Source organism: Camellia sinensis, chromosome 11, assembly GCF_055761805.1.
Source record: "Camellia sinensis isolate YWXY chromosome 11, ASM5576180v1, whole genome shotgun sequence".
Taxonomy (NCBI): Eukaryota; Viridiplantae; Streptophyta; class Magnoliopsida; order Ericales; family Theaceae; genus Camellia; species Camellia sinensis.
This window is the reverse complement of record NC_138971.1, coordinates 164,686,072-164,693,269: the sequence shown is the minus strand read 5'-3', so window position 1 is coordinate 164,693,269 and position 7,198 is coordinate 164,686,072. Positions and strand designations below refer to the sequence as shown.

The 7,198-nt window shown below is 34.0% G+C and overlaps 1 pseudogene; it reads right to left on the bottom strand.

Moving 5' to 3' along the window:
- Positions 1-3,332: 3,332 nt before the first annotated feature.
- LOC145803270 (flotillin-like protein 4 pseudogene) lies at positions 3,333-5,084 on the bottom strand (annotated as a pseudogene).
- Positions 5,085-7,198: the final 2,114 nt, after the last annotated feature.

Sequence of the window (7,198 nt, the reverse complement as noted above, 5' to 3'; positions counted from 1 at the left end):
CCTCAAAATGGAGCTGGGGTGCTAGCTTTATAGAGGATAGGCCAAGGAAAAAGGGGGGGAAAAAAAAATTCAAATTTCCCCCCTAAAAGGCAGCCTCTCGAATACAGGATCTGGGGGGAAATAGCTGGCACAAGCTGGAATACACTTGGAGAGAGGATCATGGCCGACCAGGTTCAAAAGGGTCAGGGGGCCAGCCGGCCACCCCCCTGGCCGGCCGGCCAGGGGTCAAAAGGATCAATCAAAATTGCTGGCGGGCCACCCCAAAAAGGTGGCCTCCCATGTGTGCACAACACAAATATGTGGTCGAAACCCAGAAAATGTGAACCCGGAGAGAGAAAAGCCAACTTTTTAGAGGGGTTCAAAAGGTTCAGAGACAATTACTGGCAGGCCTATTCATATTGGTGGCGTCCCAGGTGTGTACAACACAAATATGGGGTTTAGGGCTAAAGAAAGTGGCCCGGGAGTGGTCAACATTAGCTTTCTAGTGAGGAAAACGGGCGACGGAGAGCGATGAAGAAATAAAACTAGCTTTTCAGAAAAATTGCTGGTCTCCCACCCTCCTACAAGCTTTCTAACAATGAAAATAAGGTCTCCACCAAAAATGAACCAAAACGGATGCAAAACGGAGGTTCGGGGATCGAAACGCACGGCCCGGGGCCCCGAAAATGGGCTGTTAAACACCGGAGGTGGCATTCGACCACGAAGTTGGTCTCTCGAGCCACAGTGTCCCCCAAAAGGGAGAAAATAAGATGTGTGCCAAAAACCGGAGCAAACGGAGGTGGTTAGGCGGTCCCGAACCGAGGCACACAGCCGTTGGCTTCGAAAAATCGGAAACCGGGCTCCAAACGGGAAAAATGGCCTACGACCACGAAACGTAGCCTACGGCCACTAAGAGATGATCTACGAGACCTCTCCCTCCCTTCGGGAAGAGAAAACAGAGAAAACAGAGCCTGGTTTGCAAACCGAGGCAAGGCACGAAAGAGTCCGAAAGTCCGGAGGCAAGGCTTGCAGCCGGGACACTAAAACTTCTGAACGAGCACAATATGCAATATCACCGAGCGCTCAATCAGTGACGTCTGAGTCTTAAGGTCGGTCAAAAATGGGGTGTTTACAGTGGTCAAGAAAATGGTGCCATTATGCTGAGTTCTTGTCAATGACATTGACATCATCACATTGCCTATTGACTTAAAATCTTGATCACAGCACACCCATCCTATCTCCACACCCTCCTGTGAGAATGACTGCACTACACCACTCACTTCTTTTAACAGTGTTAACAACTTCACTCTTCCATTTCCTCTACTAAATCAAATTAATGAACGTTATGAATTGACCTGAATCCCATCTCTGTAACAATTCTTTGAAGTTTTTATTCTAGGTCTTTTTAGACAACAATCATTCCCAAAGTTGTCTCTTCCCCCCCTCTTTTTATCAGCATGCTTGTTTACTCTCCTTTGTCTATTAAGTTAATCTTTTTCCTACCTCACTGAACTTGTCCACCAAGTTATTTAAAAAATGTAAGCGAAGTTTTTCATGTAATCCTATATGCAGTCCTCTAGATTTCACAACTTCCTAGCATATTGCTAAAATTTTTTGGTTGCCTCTTTTCATATTGAAAAGAGGTTATTTACCTTGAATCTAATTCTGCAGTCTTTCTTGTTTGGCAATACCAACAAGCAGCCTGTTTTTTTGTGCATCTGATAAGTTATACCAATATTACTTATAAGGAAGTTTCATAACGAATGAGACACTTGTAATCTTATAAACATAATGTCCACAATCAAGATAAAGGAAACATGCACAGAACTTGACAGAAGATACCTGTAAGGCTGCTGAGACGTTCTTTAAGTCTTGAATCTTTTAAGCCAGTTCCAGATACAAAAGCTACATCTATTCTGAAAGAAATCCTACCCAAGATCTGCATAAAAAACGGAAAAGCATATGGGGTAGAAGAGAAATGGAAACCTGAGAATGGCAATCATAGTCTATGGACACCTGTAACCTGTTACCTCTCTGACTGCCTACCTGAAATACTAAAATGTTTGAAGATTCATTGGAAGTGTCTGAGAGTTGCAAACGACCAAAAATCACAAACAGATTTTCTTCGAGGCCCATCTTTTGTTTCTAGATTGAGGTGGAAGAATCGAAATAGTAATGGCATGGGGTTGAGATTTAAAAAATCATGCAGCTAATTTGAGGGTGACCTAATCTAGAAACAAATTTATGTTTAATGTTCATTATAACTAAAGATGATCCTTCACCTAATTAGACAACATTTTCATTTTAGGTCTTTCCACTTCATCTAAAAGAAAAATCATGAAAAAAATTGTGATCTTGCCATTGAATTAAGATGGTCAGTACTAAGATTGTAAGATAGCAAAGCATTGCCGACTTTCCAAAATGGCCCAAATAGCTACTTTCTAGATGTGAATCAACAAGTAAGAATGCTTGATTACTATTCACTATTCAAATCTTAGACTTATGTTGTTTTCCCCTAGGAAATAGAGTATTCATAGAACAAATAAAACTAATAGAGTAATATAATTCAATAGGGATTCGTAGCTCGAATTTACCAAGGCCCGAATGGCTCGAGGTGCCAAAACGAATTTTTTTTTTTCTCTCCTTCCTTCCCCTCTCTTCCTTCTTCTCCTTCCTCTGTTCTGAATCCAAACTCAAATCAAAATCAAAATCAAAATCAATTTTTTTTTTCCTTCCCCCTCTCTTCTTCCTTTTCTTCCTTTCCCCTCTCTTTTTCCTTACTTTTCCCATTTAATTGACTTTTTTTTTTTTAGATTTTCATTACACTGTTTTTATCTCTAAAAGTTTCCTAAAAGTTTAAAAATGTTAGTTAAAATTGAAAAGGTAGCATAAAAAAAAGCTGCCTTTCAATCAAAACAATTTTTTTCAATTCTCATTAAAAATGGAGCATTTTTTTACAAATCCCTTTCACCTAATATTGTATTTAATCCATATTATTTTTTTATATTCCAATAAATTCTATAAGGGACATAATTATCAAAATAATCCTAATAATATTCACATTTACAATGTGAATGTTCAAACTGTCAATGTGAATGTTCACACCGTCAATGTGGTGTGAATGCTAACTTGTCAATGTGAATATTTACACTATCAATATGAACCTTTACACACCAACTTGCTAACCGTTCAAAAAATATTTATATACTTTAAATATGAAATTAGGATTTTGTGAATATCTTAGGCATTAATTAAAATGCAAACACTTGAAAAAGAATTTTCCAATAAATCTCCCATAAAAAATTTCAAATTTTTTTCTAAAAACCCCTAACATAAAATTGCATCAAATCACATTAATCATACTAAATCAAACATTAAACTGCATTAAACATAAAATCAAAACATTAAATTAAATTACCTTAATTTCATACTCCACGCTAGCCTTGCTCAAATTCTCAGCCTTGGGCTTCTCCAACTGAGTCAAAGCGTTCTTCTCTTCCACCGGCCTCTGCAACTCAGCCTCCCTCAATGCCACCGCCTTAGCCGATTCCACCTCCGCCAGCTGGGCCAACTGGGCCCACCCCGCCTTCTTCGTTGCCAACTCAGCATTCGCCTCCGCCACGTCAGCCGCCTTTTGGTTCTCAAATATTTGTACCTCTGTTTTCACTTTTACTTCCTCCTTCTTTCCGTCTCCTTGCCTCTTTGTGGCTATAATCTTCATCTCTGCGTCAATTTTCGCAGCATTTTGTGCTGTTAGCCCTTCTCGTTGCTTCGAGCAGATCTCACCCTTCATCTTTGCCTCTGCAACATCAATCTATACCAAAAAATACAGTCAATGCACATTGTAAAAATTGAAGTTCATCATTATTGAAACTAAAAAACTTTCTTGATTCATATTTATTTATTTATTATTTATTTTTTAGTAATTTAAAAAAAAATTAAAAAAAAACTTTATAGGTAGCCTTGGATAGATTATTATAAAAAACAAAATAAAAAATTGAGTTAATTTTAAAACAAAAAATTTACTAAAATAAAAATAAGCCAAATTCTATATTAATAATATAAAAAACAAAACTTACAAAAATTGGCTTGTTTTTGTTTTTGCTAAAGTTTTTTCATAATAAAATTTTAATTGTTAAGATAGGGATCTACAAGTAAGAAAATTAATTTATGCTACAAGTTTTTTCCCAAAAAAAAAAAAAAATAATTTTCTAAGATAGGTATCTATAAATAAAAAAGAAAACATAATTTTGAAAAAGGTAAACTAAAAATAAAAATAGCCTAATTAAATAAATAAATAAATAACTAAAAACTCCAAAAGAAGCACAGGTGATAGGGCCGGCTATGAAACTTTTTTTTTTTTAGTTTACAAAGATAATTTTAAAAAATCATGAGATTGAAACTTGATATCTAAGATTTATAGCTTCATATCGAACAGTATTATCAATCATACCAGAAACCCTAATACTCCCTATATTTTGATAATGTCCATGTATTTAAAACCCTAATACTTATAATTTCTATACACCAAAATCAATACATAAGAAAAAAAAAAAGTTACAAATAATATATACCCTGGCTCTATTGGCAGCCTCCATCTGAGTTTTCTGCCCCAGATAAGAAAAATACTCATGCCCTCTCACATCAACCAACTGCTTAACATTAGCATTATAAATATGAAGCCCAAACTGATCAAGTTCAAGTTGAACCTTATCAAAAACCTCTTTCTTAAACTCCTTAGTTCCCTTAAAGATCTGCTCCATAGTCATCCAGGCAGCGAGAACTCGAGTCTCGCCCTCGATGACTCCCTGTACAAGCTCCGTGACGTGGTTCGAGAGCTTGTCGTGCGGGGATATGAGCTTTGCGTACTTCAACATGCTCTCTTCACAGTCGACCCTGGGGCCGATCGTGAAGACAGCAGGAAGTATGAATGGGAGTTTCTCTGCGCTCATAGCCTGCACTTCGAAGGTGTAGTTGACCGATGAGATGTCGACTCGGGTGAACTTTTAGCCCGGCCATATCCACTTCTTTTTGGCGAGCTTGATGTCGGGGATTCCGCAGCCGGTGACGGCGAGGACCTCTGATGGGCCGGCGATGAAATACATGGTTTGATTGATTTCTAGAGAGAACGAAAAAGAGAGAGAGAGAGAGAGAGTGTGTTAGGCCTATGAAGAAGAATTTTTATGGAGAAGATTTGGAATAGGGGAAGATTTATGGAGAAGATTTGGAAATTTTATGGAGAAGATTTATGGAGAAGATTTGGAACTAAGCAACTTTCTCGCTCGATCATAGAGTCGGTTTAGAAAAGATTTTTATTATCACACAAAATCTATATATCTATATATTAACGCGACGTGTGAGAACATGCTATTTTAGAGATAAATTATAAATATATTTTTTGAGATTTATTTAAAATATAAATTAGTTTTTGTAGTTTGAAAAATTATTAAAATTTTTTATTTAACAGAATTAGTTAAAAAAATAAAATTTATAATTTATTTGTTATACATTAATAAAATTATCTAAATTATTAAATGAAACATATTTTTAATATCATTAAAAACTGTTAATTGACTTAGGGTTGGTTTGGAAAGTGGGTTGACTTTTTAGCTTTTTGGGTTTTTTGGCTATTTTAACCTGAGCTAAAAAACTTGGTTTGGGAAAGATTTTTTGGGTTTTTGGCTTTTTTGACTTTTTTTGTGAAAGAAGAGTGTAATGATTATGGGTTGGATGTGATGTTTTATTTGTTGTGACTAAAATAGCCTATTTTGTCTTTTGTGGCTAAAATAGCCAAAAAAAACCCACAAAACCACTTCCCAAATGGTGCCTTAATGATTTATTAATAGAATGGGTAATTTGTTATAAAATTAGAAACTTCAATGGTAGAATGTAATTTTCAAAACTATAGAGAGCGATTCGTATTTTAATATAATCTTAGGAGGTGTATTTGTAATTTATCCTTATTTTAATAATTTTTTTGACTTTTTACAAAAATATATGCAAAGAAAAAAAAAAGAAGGATAGTAATGTGACAATTTGTAAAAAAAAAAAAATTGATTTTTTAAATGTTTAATATATAATATTTGGTCGATAAATGGGCTTAAATATTTCAAAAAATAACTTACACTACAACATATAAAAGTTTTAGAAATTGAATTTTTTAATTTCTAAAAGTGAAAATTTTATTGGAAAAGACAATTATGATCAATTTCTATCGTCGTGAGAATAATCACTAGCCGTTTCGAAAAGTCAAAAATAATATTTTTAGCGATAAAATTTTGAAAATATAACTAATAAGTAGACTTTTAGGGATAAAATAATTTTGTTTCAAAATGATTTATTTTTTAAGATAAAAAATTTCTTCCCAAAAGGATAATAATTTATCACTAATATCCAATTTTCGTTACTAAAAATTTAATAATACTTTTCACAATAAAAATATTTGATTCCTAAAAAATAATTTTATCCCTAAATTTTAATCTCTAAATTATTTTATTTTATTTATTTATTATTATTTTTTTTTTTTGTAGTGTTGTAGTGAGGCATCCTATATGCTTGCATTCATCAGTGTCAATCCCAAAAGTCGATTAGAATTTCAAAGGGATGCACCACTTTAATAACAGATGCTCATAGTTTAATGGTTAAATTACACTTAACTCCTAAGATTTGAATTTAATACATATTATTTCTTGACGTTTGAAAAATTACATTAACTCCTGTCATTGTAATTGTTTAGATAGAATGAAAATATTGAGCTCAAACACTCTTTCTTTTCTTACTTTGCTTTATTTTCTCTATTTTTTTTCTCTTTAATTTGTTTTTTTTTTTTCAATGTAATTTTCTCTATTTTTCTATCAGGAGTTATTACCTTTTATATAAGTAGGGGATTGTGAAATAGGAATTGGGGTTGCTGCTGCGCAGTCTAAGCAACAGGAACTGTTGTGCATCGAAATGGGCCTATTCTAGGGCCATTTTGATAATCCAAACCGTTTATATTTTAGAATACATCAAGTAAAACATACCTGTAAAAAATTCAAATTAATCGGATATCGTTTACACATTCATCTACTTACATTTGTATCTATAAAAATAAATAATAATTGTGATTTAAAGTATTAAAATGAATAAAAATGTGAGTGGATGAATATGTAAACGATATCTGATTAATTTATTTTTTTTGCAGGCATGTTCTACTTGATATATTTTAAAATGTGAACGG